General features: G+C 44.5%; 1 pseudogene; it reads left to right on the top strand.

The window, feature by feature from the left end:
* The first annotated feature begins 16,268 nt into the window (after positions 1-16,268).
* On the top strand, positions 16,269-17,637 carry LOC125506387 (phenylalanine ammonia-lyase pseudogene; annotated as a pseudogene).
* Positions 17,638-18,133: the final 496 nt, after the last annotated feature.

The following is an 18,133-nucleotide window of genomic DNA, read 5'->3' as shown; positions in this document are numbered from 1 at the left end:
TATTTTTTTACTCTCATAGTAAATATAATTCTTGCACACTCGCTATATACCAAAACGGTATTGTGTGCTAATATCAACTATTCAAGCATCATTTTGCGTGAATATGTCATAGAAAACTACATAAATATTTGCATATAATCGTGATTGACTTCTATTACATTGGTAAAATACATGGCAGTGAAGCCTATGTCACTATTTATAATTTTAGTGTTGTTCATCCATCAAGATGGATCCCATAATTATGGCAACAATTGAGTGTATCAACATTTTTGCAATGTCCACATCACATTGTGGTTATACTTTCACAGTGACTAACCAATGTCAAACAAGCAACGTCTATGTTTTTGGCGGTGACTCTAAAGTTGCAACGCTCATATGCATTTTATGTGTCCCAATTTCACTTAGTTCTCAAACTAAATACATAATGGATGAACTTAGATTCACCCTGAATATTTTTCTTAATATAAACATGATGCCTTGAGCACATCGTGAATGATTACCCATTCGTTTTTGAAGACCTCAAGTCTATCACATCTCGTAATTCTGTCACTTAATCAACTTCAAGTTGAGATCCATGATCAAATATTTTCATATGTAAATCTGGTTGAAAAAGCCCTCAATACCCTTTACATGCTCATATGATGGTATTACCATTTTCCATGACGAAGAAACATGGAATTTCTTCAAATCATCAGATTCACCCAACGGGTTCTGTTCCATTATTTGAAATTCTTGCTAGTACTTAGTATTTTGTGCAACTTCATAGTCGCAAAAAAGAACCATGTGAAATTCAAAATTAAAGTGGAGGCTAAGAGACAACTGAAGAAAGAATTACCTCTTAATTACAAAGACAAATGATCACAAAGGAATAAATCATTTTCAAATGATCACAAAGACAAATATCCAGTTTGTCAAATGTGTGGTTATACAAACATCGTACCTATGATTACCAAATCCTTAAACATATGGTCAAACCACACCACAAATTTATTAAAAGGCCAATAAGTTCAATGGGATAAATTTGCAAATTTGCAAATAACAACCAAATTATGGTAAAGGATGTCTCTCAGAATCTTCATCAGAAGGAGGAACAAAATCTAGTGCAGAAAATGGAGGATGAAAACATTTGCACTCAAAAATATTGGAGACCTCAGGTAATCTCCTAATTATCCCAATATATTATTAGCCCATACTAGTACTACTACATGTAGTAAAGTGTCCAATATCATATCCATTGGATACAATATTCGATAAATTTGAATGTATGTTTCAATTCATACTCAATATTGTTGCGTACACAATGATTTTCTAAGTATTAATTAATTAAATATTAGGCTTGATAGCCTTAGCCATCCTGGTTTGGGGATGATTAGAAAATTCTTGACAATTCAGTTGGTCACAACATAACAAGTTGCAAAAATATTCCCCAGATCATCAGATTATATGTGCACCACATGTGCCATAGGGGAAATCTGTTTTAAGGAACTCTCACCTTAAAATTCTAAATGAGCTACTTATTCTTTCTTGAACACATTCAAAAGATATATGTGGAATGTTGAACCATTATCTGGGTTAATTTAGACACTTCATGGTACTCATATACACACTCATAAAATGTTTTTGAGTGTGTCTTATCACACACAACCATGATCTTACCCAATAAATTGCTTAACTTATCAAAGTAGGAGCAAATTCTCCTGAAAACAGGATCTATAAACCCATTCAAATGGACAATGCCATTGAAATCATTTCACAAGCAATGTCCGATTATATGTTGTACTCTATGTACATACCCAGAATGGTTTAACTAAATTTCTTATCAAAGATAGTGAAATTAATGACATGACCAATTTTAAAGAATTGTAAATTACCAGCCTCTTGCTGGACACATACGGCCTTACACACCGTAAGTATGATCTAAATCATACCAACTGCATATATACTACTTTCCCCTTGTAGTTACTACGTGGAAATCAACAAAGTATTTCCCATTTGCGTACCGGTATCACCACTCCAGCGTACATCAATGGGCACTCGCGAAAATTAGGGGTCTATGTGGGGAATAAAAATTTATCCGTCAATCAAAATTATTCATAGCCCGTATGCTGATTGCATCAGCAATAAGGATATTTTTTCGGCATTAGGGGGAGATAAGTACCATAAAGAATGTCGAGAAATAAATTAGAAATGTTATTGACATTCAATCCTTATATCCACGTACTCAAAGAGTCTGAACTAGAAGTTTAGAGAATCATATATTTGCAACACATTGCAAATTTGCCACATACATTTACTGATGACAAGGTGTCACTAAATTTTATATTCCTGCAGTAAAGTGTCAGAAAGAGTGGAGGTACCTGATAAACCACTCTTATCCCCAAATGAGAGCAAGAGGGGGAGAAAATATGACAAGACGAGATATAACTTCTCATATGCTTCCGTGGAAACAGAGGAAATCAAATCCTCAACCAGTAAATGTAATTCAACATCAAGTTGAAAGACACCTCATTGGATGCTCATAATCCAAAGCCCGGCATAAATGTGCACAAATATTTTGGTGCCGGGACATCGAAACACCTTGACTCCATTTGTTGTAGGAAATCACAAGGAGTTAAAATGGAATAAATATATTTCCACAAACTTCAATGATTCCATCAGAATCATATAAACTAAAGACTACATTTGTCGACATATATTTCTTCTCAAAATTGCTAAAACTTTTTGGGCCCTGAACCAAAATCCATGGTAGTTTGCCTCTTGCATTCATATTGGTTCACATAAAAGGAAGCAAGTAACGAAGAATAGCTCTCGCTCATAAAACGAGTGGTATTTACCGCAGTAATACCTACTCCTCATAACCATCTTTCGTATGGAATACTAAAAAACTTCTCATTCATAGACAAAGTCGATGAGGTGGTGAGAAAGCGAGGCTTGTAGCAAAAGGGTTCACGCAGAGACCCGACATCGATTATGATGTAACATACCCTCTTGGTATGAGTGGAATTATGTTTCAATACTAAATAGCATTGGCAATAATAATAATAATAATAATAATAATAATAATAATAATAATAATAATAATATACATGCAGTTGATGGATGAAGTGGCTACATACTCATATGAGTCGCTCATTTCAGAAATCTCTATTGAAGTCCCTGAAGGGCTTATACTTCTGAATCCAAAAGCAAATCGCAAAAAGTTTTTGTGTAATACTTCATAAGTCACTCTATGAGTTGAAATAGTCGGAAATCATATGGTACTACCGACTAAATGAGTTCCTTCTTCAAAAGGACTACTCGAATAATGATGATTATATACATGTTTAGTAATAGAATCAATTTGATTTTATTTCATCACCTCAGTGTATATTGATGTCCTCATCATGAATGTCTATACAATCCCTAAACATACACAAAATCATCTCAAGGCGAAATATTTGGATTAAACCAAATTTAGCTTAAGTTTACAACTTGAGCATTCTCTCAAGAATACATATCAGTCAACATATATCCAAAACATATATGAGAAGTTCAATATGGATATATCATACCAACAAAAGGTACATGGTCGATATAAGAAATATTAACTTATATCTCAAGCCCACAATAAATCTTGGGCAATTCCATCAAGAAAATCAAGATATGACCATGATATGATGAATGATATTGGCTCTTTATTTGATCCCAACAATGCCATATCAGTGACTGAATTCACCGGAATAGTCTTCTCGTGGAAGTCATCTAAATAGACTTTAACGACTACTTCCACTAATCACTCTAACATAATTGCTTTATCTAAAAACATTGCCAAATATGCATGGCTCAGCAGAATGATTAACCACACTCAAAAGCATGTGCTTGGGATTCATCGGAATCACATAACTTGATTTGTTAAGATGCTACCACTTGTGTTACTCAAAAACTACAGGTTATATGAAGAGCAATATCATAAAATACATTGCTAAAAATTATTTATCCTCACGAATTATAGACAAGTGAGGAAACAATATGCAAACAACATACTTTGAAAGTCCTACAGATTATTCATAATTCCATGACCATATCAATGGAATTTGTATTACACATTCTCCAGGTTTGCAAAGTTCAGGGGGAGTAATCTCCCAAATCTATAACCTATTAACAATCCTAAGATTGCATATATTGTACTCTTTTTCCCTTCATGAGTTTTTCCGTAATGGTTTCTCATAAAGGTTTTTAACAAGACAATATAAACACAAGTTCCCATATATGTCATATCATCTTCTCCTTATATTTTCCCCACTGGGTTTTAAAGGAGTTTTCAATGGCATATCATATCGCACTCTTTTCCCTTACGAGTTTTCTCTCAAAGTTTCTCATAATGGTTTTTAATGAGGCAATATCTTCTCAAAGATTATATGTCATACTTTCTATTTTCCCTATCGGGGTTTTCAAAGGAAGTACTCAAGACATATTTATTGTTATCTAAACTCACTAATGAGTTTTATCCTTCTTGAAAGGTTTTTCTCATATGGGTTATTAAGAGGCAATAATCATTATATGTGAAGGAAATATGCCCTAGAGGCAATAATAAAGTTATTATTTATTTCCTTATTTCATGATAAATGTTTATTATTCATGCTAGAATTGTATTAACCGGAAACATAATACATGTGTGAATACATAGACAAACAGAGTGTCACTAGTATGCCTCTACTTGACTAGCTCATTAATCAAAGATGGTTATGTTTCCTAACCATAGACAAAGAGTTGTTATTTGATTAACGAGGTCACATCATTAGTTGAATGATCCGATTGACATGACCCATTCCATTAGCTTAGCACCCGATCGTTTAGTATGTTGCTATTGCTTTCTTCATGACTTATACATGTTCCTATGACTATGAGATTATGCAACTCCCGTTTGCCGGAGGAACACTTTGGGTGCTACCAAACGTCACAACGTAACTGGGTGATTATAAAGGAGCATTACAGGTGTCTCCAAAGGTAGATGTTAGCTCGGGCAGAAGGTCACCCGTAGAACCGGGCATCTCCTCTGCAGGACGACCCATTAGCACACCTACAGACATTGCTCTGTTAGTCGACTTCCCCGCCGAACTTTCTTTCAAAGGTTCATTCAAGCACTTACTAAATATGCCGCGCCGAAGCCGCTGGTTCTCCTTAACGGAGTCTGACAGCTGGGCACGAACATCTTTCAGCTCGACGCCCAGCTTGGTGTTGGCATCTTGGAGATCGTTCTTCTCCCGCCTCACCTTTGTCAGCACCTTCTCACCAGCCTTTAGCTGGCGTAGGAGGTGTTGCCTTTCCGGATTCAATCCGGCGCCATCTGCAATTTCATTTGTCAGATTCGCACCCATGTCGTGCTTCGCAAAATACTTATTTTTCGAAGTGTATATTACCAGAGGGGGTCTCCTTGGGCTCCCCTGCCGCGGCCAGTGCGGCCTCAAGTTGGGCTTTGCACTCTTCCAGCTCCTTGGACAGTAGGGAATTCTTTTCTATGAGAACCTGCATAACAAATGATCCTTAAATCAGTTATTCTAACTGTTTCAAGTCTCGGGGGCTACTGGTATATATATAATTACCAAAATTTTCTTACCCGTATGTCTTTTACATATTGCTCCGTGGCTTTGGCTAGACCATTTTGAGCGGCACGGAGGTACGCATCTCCCGAATTAAAGGCATCTAATGCCTCTTGGGAGAAACAAGCATCGCGAAGAATTGTCCGGCGACGCCTGTGGTTCATGGCACTCTCCACCTCAGAGTTGGTGGCAGACAACTTGTCCACATCCTCCGTCGGAGGAGCGTACGGTGCGCGCCTTGTGTTCACCTCCGCCTCTGGGCCAGGCTTTGGAGCCTGACTGGTGGAGGCGCGGTTGGCAGCCTCTCCGGGTATAGTCCGGCGAGGTCTCTTTGTCCTGAAGAGAGCACGAGTGTTAATATGCCTCGCAGGTGTAACACCTCGGATAAGGGGGCGCGCCATACCTTTGCGCTGACGCCTCGGTCCGGACTGCACCTCTTTTCTGCCCACGGGGTCCTGCGGCCCCTCGTTGGCTTGTCGCCACAGGTTCGGCCTCCCGTCTCAAAAACCTCCCCTGCAAAGCTCGGTTTTAATCAGGAAACTGAAAACACGAGAGGGCGGACACCTATTCGGGGTACTGGGACTTCGATCTCAGTTACCTGGGAGGCCGGGATTAGCCCCGGGTAATCAGCCGTAATGGCCACCAAGGCGTTGTCCTTGCTCAATTGATGGAACACTCCATCAATCAGCTCCACAGATATGTCCGGATCCTCTTGAGAGGCCGGGTCGAGGGACCGTCCTGGGTCCTCATGTTGTGGAGGAGGGTTTTTTATTTCCTTAATAGCCCGGCGCAGTTCCTGCGTTGAAGTCGTCAGACTGAATATTTAACAATGGGAATACAAAACGGATGGTCAAGTAAATGTGACCGCTTACCCAGCTTGGGGGATTGTGCATAGAGAATCCACCCTGTGGGTTGACGCGGAGAAATTCCTCCTCTTCTCCCTCGTACAAAGTGTACAAGATCTTCAGTAGAGCGGCAGCCGAATCCGGCCCCTTACGGCCGTAGCGGGTGGCGTCGTCCTCCCCGTTGAAGTCCCACATGGGATGGCTTCTATACTGAAGCGGCTGCACCCCCCGCATGATGCATTCGGCCATAACCCCGATCATGGTCAGTCCGGAATGGGCTAACAATCTTATCCGGCCCATTAGGTAAATGATGTCCCTGTCACTTTCCCTCTGAGGGCTCCGTGGGCGCCAGCTTAGGCGCTTCTTTAAGGGAGCACTGTCGAACTTAGGGAGGCCGATCTGGACAGGATCCGGCAGCGGGACGTCCTCTATATAAAACCATTCCGAAGGCCAGTCTTCGGACGCCTTCTTTGGGGTTCCGGATAGATATCCGGTCCCAGCGATGCGCCACACTTCGGATCCGCCCACTTGATATATGGACCCCTCCTTAGAGCGGGGCACAAGGCAGAATAACCTTTTCCACAGCCCGAAATGAGCCTCAACACCCAAAAACAGCTCGCAGAGGGCTACGAAGCCCGCGACATGCAATACGGAGGCAGGCGTGAGATTGTGTAGCTGGAGGCCATAGAACTGCAGGAGCCCCCGGAGAAACGGATGGATTGGAAATCCGAGCCCTCTTATTAAATAAGGGACAAGGCATACCCGCTCCCCTTTGGAGGGATTAGGGTCACTCTCCGCTTGCTTTCCGCCGTTATAGATGGCAAGACCGGCTCGAACCGGGATCATATAGGCCGGGGGGAGAAATTCCTTGGTCTAGAGCGTCACCAGCTCGCTATGCGGGATGGAGCATCTCTCCCAATATCCAGGCTGAGGGCTGGAAGGGCGAAAGGAGGAGTTGCGACGGCTGGCCATGGTGGAATGGACCTTTGTCGGATGCGCTCTGATGAACACTCGCGAAGGGGGAAGATGTGGTTTGGATCTAAATCCTCGTCCCCTTAAATGGGCAGCTCATTTACACGGCTAGGGGTGTGAATGTAAAAACACTCGGTCTTTTCATATTCGTTTGACACGTGGGAGACGGCCATTATTGGGCGTAGAAGCCAAGCAGCGCAACATCTACAAGAAACCGGACTTTATTCAGCAGGTACACGAAATTTGGAGGAGAACCCGCCTTGCAATGCCGAAGACAATCTGCGCGCCAGGCTCATCATCATTGAAGCCTGGTTCGGGGGCTACTGAGGGAGTCGTGGATTAGGGGGTGTTCGGATGGCCGGACTATACCTTCAGCCGGACTTCTGGACTATGAAGATACAAGATTGAAGACTTCGTCCCGTGTCCGGAAGGGACTTTCCTTGGCGTGGAAGGCAAGCTTGGCGATACGGATATGTAGATCTCCTACCATTGTAACCGACTTTGTGTAACCCTAACCCTCTCCGGTGTCTATATAAACCGGAGGGTTTTAGTCCATAGAACTACACAACAACAATCATACCATAGGCTAGCTTCTAGGGTTTAGCCTCTCTGATCTCGTGGTAGATCTACTCTTGTACTACCCATATCATCAATATTAATCAAGCAGGACGTAGGGTTTTACCTCCATCGAGAGGGCCCGAACCTGGGTAAAACTTCGTGTCCCTTGCCTCTTGTTACCATTCGGCCTAGACGCACAGTTCGGGACCCCCTACCCGAGATCCGCCGGTTTTGACACCGACACTTCTTCTTCAATATTTTCAGTAGCTTCTCAAATCCTTTGTCAGCCACAGTATTCTCTGCCTTCCACTGCAGCGATTCCAGTACGGTACCGAGCTTTGTGTTGCCATCTTCGCAATTGGGGTACAACCTTTTTTTGTGATCCTCTAGCATGCGATCGAACTTCAGCTTCTCCTTTTGACTTTCGCATTGCGTCCTTGCATCGACAATGACCCGACAGAGATCATCATCATCGGGCACATCGTCTGGTTCCTCTTGATCTTCAGCAGATTCCCCCGTTGCAGCATCATCGGGCACATCGTCTGGTTCCTCTTGATCTTCAGCAGCTCCCCTCGTTACAGCATCACCGTATTCAGGGGGCACATAGTTGTCATCGTCCTCTTCTTCTTCGTTGTCTTCCATCATAACCCCTGTTTCTCCGTGCTTCGTCCAAACATTATAGTGTGGCATGAAACCCTTATAAAGCAGGTGGGTGTGAAGGATTTTGCGATTAGAGTAAGACTTCGTATTCCCACATATAGGGCATGGACAACACATAAAACCATTCTGCTTGTTTTCCTCGGTCACTTCGAGAAAATTATGCACGCCCTTAATGTACTCGGAGGTGTGTCTGTCACCATACATCCATTGCCGCTTCATCTGCGTGCATTATATATAATTATGTGTGTCAAAAGTAAGAAAATCAGACAAGTATCTATATAAGTAAGAAAATCAGACAAGTATCTATCTAAAGAAAAAAAATCAGAAAGAAGATAAGAAAAAGAGGCTCACTACGGTGGTGCCGGTGACGAGATCGGTGCGGGCAATCGACGGCGGTGAAAACGGGGACGGGGCGTGACAGACCGCTAAATCTAGACAAATCTCGAGAAAAATGGAGCTCAGAGGTCGAGCTTCGAGAGGAGAAAGCTTAACTAGTGTGGCTTGGGCATTTCATCGAACACCTCATGTGCATAGGAGGTGAGCTAGAGCACCCAAATGCCCTCCCCTCGCCGTCCAAAAAAATAGAGCAGTGTGGACTGCTCTGCTCGCCGGCGAGAGGGTATATATAGGCAACTCATTTGTCCCGATTCATGGCAGGAACCGGGACTAAAGGCCCCCCTTCTATACCGGTTCTAGGCACGAACCGATACCAACGGCTGTGGGCCAGGAGCGCGGCCCATTGGTCCCGGTTCGTACCTAGAACCGGAACAAATGGATCCAGATGAACCGGGACCAATGCCCACAAGGCCCCGGCCGGCCCCATGGGCTCATGAACCAGGACTAATGCCCCCCATGGGTCCCGGTTCGTGAAGAACCGGGACTAATGGGCTGGCCAGGCCCGAACCAAAGCCATGTTTTCTACTAGTGTCACATCACAACATACCCTGCAAAAACAAGTTAGACGTCCTCTACTTTGTTGTTGCAAGTTTTACGTGCCCGCTACGGGCTTCTAGTAAGAACCTTTCTTACCTACGCATCAAAATCACAACGATTTTTCGTCACGTGTGATGTTTTAACCTTCAACAAGGACCGTCCGTAGTCAAATTTGATTCAACTAAAGTTGGAGAAACAGACACCCGCCGGCCACCTTTATGCAAAATAAGTTGCATGTTTGTCGGTGGAACCAGTCTCATGAACGCAGTCATGTAAGGTTGGTCCACGCCGCTTCATCCAACAATACCACCGAATCAAAATAAGACATTGGTGGTAAGAAGTATGACTATGATCGCCCACAACTCTTTGTGTTCTACTCATGCATATCATCTAAGCATAGACCTAGCTCTGATACCACTGAAGGGGAACGTAGCATGCAATTTCAAAAAAATCCTATGATCAGGCAAGATCTATCTAGGAGATGCATAGCAACGAGAGGGGAAGAGTGTGTCCACGTACCCTCGTAGACCGAAAGCGGAAGTGTTAGCTTAACGCGGTTGATGTAGTGGAACGTCTTCGCAGTCCAACCAATCAAGCACCGAACATACGGAACCTCCGAGTTCTGCACACGTTCAGCTCGATGACGTCCCTCGAACTCTTGATCCAGCAAAGTGTCGAGGGAGAGTTTCGTCAGCACGATGGCGTGGTGACGGTGATGGTGATGTGATCCACGCAGGGCTTCGCCTAAGCAATACGACGATATGACCGGATGAGTAAACTATGGAGGAGGGCACTGAACACGTCTAAGAACAATTGATGTGCTATGGGGTTCCCCCTGCCCCCATATATAAAGGATGAGAGGGAGGAGTCCGGCCCTAGGGGCGCGCCCAAGTGGGGGGGGGCGACTAGGACTCCTAGTCCTAGTTGCCCCCCTCCCCCTTCCTTTCTTTCGGAGGGGGGAAAGGGAATGAGAGGGAGAGGGAGAAGGAAAGGGGCCGCACCCCTTCCCCTTGTCCAATTCGGACAGCCCATGGGGGCGCGGCACCCCTTGCGGGCTCCCCTCTCTCTCCCCCTATGGCCCATGTTGGCCCATTACTTCCCCAGGGGGTTCCGGTAACCCCTCGGTACTCCGATAAATATCCGAAACATCCCAAAACCATTCCGGTGTCCGAATACCATCGTCCAATAAATTAAACTTTACCTCTCGACTATTTCGAGACTCCTCGTCATGTCTGTGATCTCATCCGGGACTCCGAACAATCTTCGGTCACCAAAACACATAACTCATAATACAAATCGTCATCGAATGTTAAGCGTGCGGACCCTACGGGTTCGAGAACTATGTAGACATGACCGAGACACATATCCGATCAATAACCAACAGCAGAACCTGGATGCTCATATTGGTTCCTACATATTCTACGAAGATCTTTATCGGTCAAACCGCAATGACAACATACGTCTAAAACCACTGTACATCCACTGATTATCTGACATCCTCTGCTTTATTGGAAGCAACACAACGACGTGGCAAAAGCGCAACCCCTCCGTTGGCGTGCCGAGCACGAAGCATGGCCCCCCTCGGACGATGTCATGGCGCGGCATGCCTGCCGGGCGAGGCAGCATGCACATGAGGCGGTGGAGGCCCTCGCGGTGGTGGACGTTGGAGAGGCGGAGTCACACTCTCCGACGCCCCGTAGGGTGCACCCCGCAACAGCGTCGTGGTGGACGTCGTCTCCTCCTGGGAAGGACCCGTCATCAACCTCACGTCCACCGGCACCGGCCGGGTTACGGGCTCCGACGAGGTAGAGTAGGGCATGGGAGACGGCGGTAGATCGAGTCCGGTGAGCTGGCTAGTGTCCCATGTCCTACTCTACCTCACCGGCGGCCGGACCGACACTATGAGGGGTGCAGCCAGCCGCGGGACATGGGCATGTCTCACTAGTTTTTGGTTTGTTATTCTCAGTTTTCCCTTTTTCTTTTGCTATTATTCTCAGCATGCCGTGAAGCTGTTGCCCTCGCACTTGATCTATTGCTATCATATGTGGAAATCGCCTATGATTGCGAAGGAGTGGTTAACGCCATGAAGCAGTGCACTAGAAGAACATATGCAAGTATCATCAGGGAGATAACAGTGACGTTGGGTCAACTCCAACAATGTTCTTTCATCCTAGAAGGGCGTGCTACGAACTTCAGGGCACAAAGTCTTGCTAGACATGCTTTTGGTTTGGATATCTAATTCTTCAAAAAATGTCCAGGATTCGAAAAGTTTGTTCAAGTATGGTAAGAAAAGCTTAGAACTTTAAATTATCTTCCTTTTCCAAAATTTGTTCAAAACTCAAAAAATGTTCCCACATTCTTGAAAATGTTCATGTTTTAATTTTTTTAAGAATTTCAAAATTGTTCAAGTTTTCCAAAACTGATAAATAAAAATGTTCGTCTTAGATAAATGTTTGCTACAGTACCCGCTAGTTTTCAAGAAATGTTCATGTTTTAAAAAAATGTTTGCATTTTTGATAAATGTTAAAAAGTTTCAAAATTATTGTGTGTTTTATATAAATGTTTGCTACGTTATCTCCTATTCTTAAAATTTGTTTGTGTTTCGAAGAACGTCCATGTTCAAAAAAATGCTGATAATTCAAAAAAAGTTTGAGATTTCCAAAAATGTCTGAGTTTAATTATTTTTCAGAACTTCTGCAAAATATTCGTGTTTTAAAAATATTCACTTTTTCAGAAAAAAATGTTTCAGTTTTATTTTCAAGGTTTGGCGCTGCTAATTAATCAGAAGTGGTTGTTAGTCTTAGTGGCTATCAGCTTGTTCCTTGTAGTAGGTGGTCCTACGTTCGCATCCTTGACTAGCATGTGTTTAGGGTGGTTGTACCAAAACGAAAGTGTTAACTAAGAGCATCTACAGTTGGACCCTTCAAACCCGCCTCAAACACCAGGGCAGGACACCCGGTCATGAAAAAACGACCTAGATGGACCCCTCAAACCGACCTCAAACGCCCGGGCTGACCGGCACCCCTCATTTCCAGCCCAAATATGGGGCGGATATGGGAGAGCTCGGGCGCGCCCGGGCACGACCGCCTGGCCCGCATCTACCGCACATATAGTTGTCCCCATCCGCTCGTCGGACCAAACCCTAGAGCCACTTCAGTCCACCCCCCTCCACTCCCATCTGCCACCGAAGATCACCTCCGGCAATCTCCGGCCTTCTCCGACATGGCGGGCAGCGGATCCGAGTCCTTCACCTCTAGATCCTTTGGCCATGAGCTCATCCCACGCGGCCCCGAGGAGGAGATGGCCGTCAGGGTTCCGCTCCGCCACTCCCGGGAGGCGGTTGCACGACGGCAGCACTCGGACTCGCAACGCCGGGAATTCGTTGCATCCGCACAACCGGTTCTTGGATCCGGCATCGCTGCCTCACCGAAGGCGGTGCTGTCCGTTTGGTGTCTGAACGCCGTGGCCAAAGCGCAACCCCTCCGTTGGCGTGCTGAGCACGAAGCATGGCCCTCCTCAGACGATTTCATGGCGCGGCATGCCCGCCGGGCGAGGCAGCATGCACATGAGGCGGTGGAGACCCTCGCGGTGGTGGATGTTGGAGAGGCGGAGTCACACCCTCCGGCGCCCCGTAGGGTGCACCAGTATGGGCGCCGCAACCGCGTCATGGTGGACGTCATCTCCTTCCGGGAAGGACCTGTCATCGAACTCACATCCACCAGTACCGTCCGGGTTACGGGCTCCGACGAGGAAGAGTAGAGCATGGGAGACAGCGGGAGATCGAGTCCCGTGAGCCGGCTAGTGTCACATGTCCTACTCTACCTCGCTGGCGGCCGGACCGACACTATGAGGGGTGCAGCCAGCCGCCGGACATGGGCATGGCGGAGCCGGATGACCTCCGCTTAGTATTAGGTTTGCGTTGCATGTCATAATATGGATTTAAGATTCCTAATTTAAGATATCCGGATGTAGAATTCATTATTTGAGGCGTGACCGGTCAATGTCTCCACGATTTAATTGCAGTGAAGTGATTACAGTTAGCTGTTGCAATCTTGCATGCGTACGTGGGATACATGTGCAGTTCATACAAACATGAATGGGTGGCACGTAAATACTTGTACGTACCCGACTTGAGTTTGCATGCATAGTAAACATTTGCATTTCAAACGACTGGCCGTCTAGTAAACACTGACTCCCAAGTCCCAACAGAACGATATGATTTGGAAGAATTTGGTAGGCTGAATCCCAACAGAATGTGATCGTATCGTCCTTGCTTTCTGTTTGTGGTGAGGATGACTGTGCTAGTGATGGCAACAGCTAACAACACATGAAGGTACGGGAGGGTGCATGATTGTTGCTATTCTTCAGTTGTGTGCATCGATTCCAATGCGATGACTTCTTCGCAAAAAGTGGAGGATGGGATCAAAGCACAAGCAGGATTGGAATGATGGGGTGATTCTGTTGCTGGCGTCCAGAGTGAGTGGTAACTTCATTTTGTGCTCTTGTTCGTTGTTGTCAGCTTCTATGGCTTACTGGTTTTGGTAGGCTGTACGTAGCCCTTCGTCGGCTTTGCGTATGTCTCGGATGTTCATTTGGGCTGAGGTATGCGCGTGTGTGAAGGTCGTGTTTAGTTGTAAGTTTTCTTCATGAAAATTAGGGGAACAGAGTTGCTCGGTTTGAAAAGAAAACAATTTGTATATATGTTATATACGTGGCTAGCTGCCTCTCTAGGCCTTTACCCGTCCCTCTCTCTCTCTCTCTCTCTCTCTCTCTCGCCTTGATAGAATTTGATTCTGCCGATTAGCTGTTGCAATCTTCAGCCCGGAAGCAAACGACGCATGCAGCTGCATGCGTACGTGGGATGCATATGTGAAGCTCATACATACAGGAATGCATGGGTGCTACTTTGGTGTACCCGACTTGTGGCAACCTTTCAAGATGGAGGGAGAGAAGAGAACGGGTCAGATCACAGATGCGTCGTCGCATCACCTCCTCTCTACCACGGTCTTGTTTGGTAAAATTTATCGACATGTTAAAGTTTGGCATATATCCTCATGTGCTAAGGTGCAAAGTCATTGTCATTCCGATCTCTATGGGTACGCCTGCCGCATTTTTGCACGGGGGCATTCTGGGACAATTCTTATTGGACAATGGAATATCTTCTGCGAAAACACATTGGTTTTCTCGACCCACTCTGTTGTTACTCGATTCCGACGGATAAAACCACTGTACATCCATTGATTATGTGCCATCCTCTGCTTTATTGGAAACAACACAACAAAATTAAGATTTTATTTAAATTAATCACATCGAATTTTTATTTTCTACCGGGTTGATGAGAAATGGCATTGAATCCACCTACATCTCTAATAGGTAAAGAGGGTCCTAATCTCACCCGAGGATGTGTACATTGAGTACGTTCTTCATCAGTGGCGAAGCCCCGTTGAGTGTAGTGTAGTGAATTGACCACACATGTTTTTGGCAAATTCTTTGTACACAAGTAGAAATGATGCAATTTTTTTATAAAATTGATGAAAACACATGTGTTTAACATCACATATTTGAAATGACATCACAGACTTCTGATCCTGGCACCACCACTGTTCTTCATGCTCTACCCCGTTCCAAGACAAAATTTTGCCAACTCCTCCACCCTCCTGTTCCCCAGACACACGTCTAGGAAAAAAGGCGAGAGAATATGCATTCGGAGAACAACGGGGAGGGGCCACCTAAATCATGTCTCGTAACGGGGTAGAGCATGAAAACCGTACCCAATCTACACATCCTCAGGCTGTCCGTGAGAAATGTTGGACAACCCGAAAGAGTTGCGGTGATAAATACAAAACTTAATGCATATTTATTGATGCAATCCTTCCGGACTGGAGACACGTATGTTACGCGGCTAGACATGAAAATGGAATCTACTCTCACGGAGATCACTCCATGGGGATTGCCCTATTAATAAAACAAACCAACCAACAAATAAACCAGTTTGCACAATCAACTTGAGTAGCAATTTCAAACGGCACAAGCAAGCGGCAATGGAGGTGTCCATACTCGAATACAAGCAAGCGGCAATGTACGCACACGCAATGAATAGAACAAAACTATATAAGACAACTTTGAAGAGTGAGGACGTTTGGCTGCCGAGAGTTGAATTTTATATTTCAAATTTAAAGGTCTCCTTGGAGCTCGGCCTCCAAATGCAATTTCCGAACATGAGTGAGGACGTTTGGCTGCCGAGAACAATGGAGGCCAATTTTTTTAAAATTTCAAATTTTCTATTTCAAATAATTCTGAAAAAATATGCATGTATATAAGGATGTAATCTACATGTGCATATAAATTCACGATAAAATACCTTGAATTGCGACCTGTACAAAAAAGGCAAATTCATGGTCTAGTAGGATGAATAGTATTATGTGTTAAAAAGCTTTAGATTTGTCTTTTTTGCGCAGCCCATAATTCAATGTATTTCGTCCTGAAAAATGTACGCATTTATGCATTATGCATTTGTCAATCTCTGTATTCTTTTTTTTCAGATTTTTTTGAAAAGTAGAAATATGAATTTTGATGAATTTTAAATTTCAAATTTAAAGGTCTCCATGGAGCTTGTCCTCCAAATGCAATTTCCGAACATTGAAGTATATCCTTATTTAATTTTTTAGTTTTATCAAGAACACTTGGCGCTTACTGTTTTTTCTCTCATTCTTTATTAGTCTAGCCAGTAGGATACTACGTGCATACTTGTTGTTAGGTGGGACTTGCAGCATGAGTGAGTCAATAATAAAGCCGCTGGCTCGCTGGCTACTCCAGCATGAAATGAATCCACGTCACATGGCAGCTGAGCTGACGAGTCATTCTTGTTTATTTATCTGCAAATTAATATGTAAGAACGGGCCTTTTTATGGTGAAGCACGGGCATGAGGCGTGCGCATGCCAATGTTCACGTAGCCGGCCGGTCATGGAATGCAACGCAAGAGTTACCAGTGCACGCCAGATCCATGCTTGCTTCAGCTACCCAACAAGAAAAAGAGGGACATGGTTGCATGTGCAACCGCTTTCCCCCGTTGTCTGCTCAATGCCGAGACAGCAAAAACACACACCATCTTTTTCCCTTCCCGTTTCATCGTATCGCCGTTTCACACGCAGATCACGTGGCGGAGAACCTTGCGCGGCGATAGCAGCAATTTCGCCCCATCCGATCCTAGCATCTCTTATTTAAGCATACCATCTGCCTTAGCTCCCTCCAAGAGAAGAGCTCGGTTCATCATCCACTACCCTCAACCGAACCATCACCCTCATCCACTAGCAACAAGAAATGGCACATTTCTGGAGTGTCGCGGCGGCCGAGCTCACCGGCAGCCACCTCTACGAGGTCAAGCGCATGGTGGCGCGATTCCGTGAGCCTGTCGTCAGGATCTGGGGGCCGGCCTCAGCGTCGGCCAGGTGGCTGCCGTTGCACACGCCAAGGACGCGGCCAGCGTCACCGTCGAGTTCGCGGACGAGGCGCGCGTCCGCGTCCAGGCCTGCAGCGACTGGATCGTCCACTCGGTAGCAAACGGCGGTGACATCTACGGCGTCACCACGGGCTTGGGTGGCACCTCCCACCGTAGCACAAAAGATGGGCACGGCCTCCAGGTCGAGCTTGTCAGGTGAGTACACAATTTTGCATCTCAACACCATGCGCATATTTTAGTACTCCTGCAATTTTGGCAGTAGACGGCGCTAACAAAGGGAGGGACGGTAGTGGGTTCGAGAAAATACATTCTCCCTTGTAGCGTGCATGTATCAGCCACTGGTTATCTTTGAGATTCGGATCCATGCATGCATCTCGTCGTTGTGTTGCTTAGTTAACCTCAATTCATGACCCCTTCTTTCTATTAATTTTTGTCACCTCCCATATCAACCTTTTCCCGTAGTTATTACGTGCAATATCTCTCCTCTCAGTCACAAATTAAAGTAGAGACGAGTAGTACTACACTCACTCAGGTTTTCTTTTCATATGATTCTAAAATTTATATTTGTTTTATCTTTTGAGAGAGAAGTGCATATTACACCCCTCAACTTTAGCCCTAGTCTAATATACAACCCCCAACTCCAATACCATCTAGTTTACACCCCCCAACTCTCAAAACCAGGCGGAATTCAACCCACCCCTCCCCGGTGACCGGTTTTGACCTGTTGACTGGGTGAACAGTAAATTCAAAAGAAATATATTTTAAAAAAATTACGTTTTTTCACCGGCTGAACAGTAAAATTTTAAAAAGTTCTAATTAAATAATAATAAAATAATTTTGATTTTTTAAAATGTTGATTTTTCGTCCGGGTGAACAGTAAATTTCAGGAAAAAAAATAAAGAAACAAAAATTTCTGAATTATATTTGCATGAAACAGTTAACAGTTCGGGCTGATATATTTTTTTGTTGAGAGACCACTGAAATGTCCAAACAAGCTGAAAATTGTCACAGACATCACGCGCTGAAAAATCGTCTACGCAAAAATAATTCGGTTTTTTTGGAAAAAAGTATTTTTGGAATTTACTATTCACCAGGTAAAAAATCAAAACTGCTTGTTGAATTTTAT

Source organism: Triticum urartu, chromosome 5A, assembly GCF_056163025.1.
Source record: "Triticum urartu cultivar PI428250 chromosome 5A, HENAU_Tu73, whole genome shotgun sequence".
In the NCBI taxonomy this organism is placed as follows: domain Eukaryota; kingdom Viridiplantae; phylum Streptophyta; class Magnoliopsida; order Poales; family Poaceae; genus Triticum; species Triticum urartu.
Note: the sequence above shows the minus strand (reverse complement) of the source record. Positions and strands in the feature narration are given on the sequence as shown.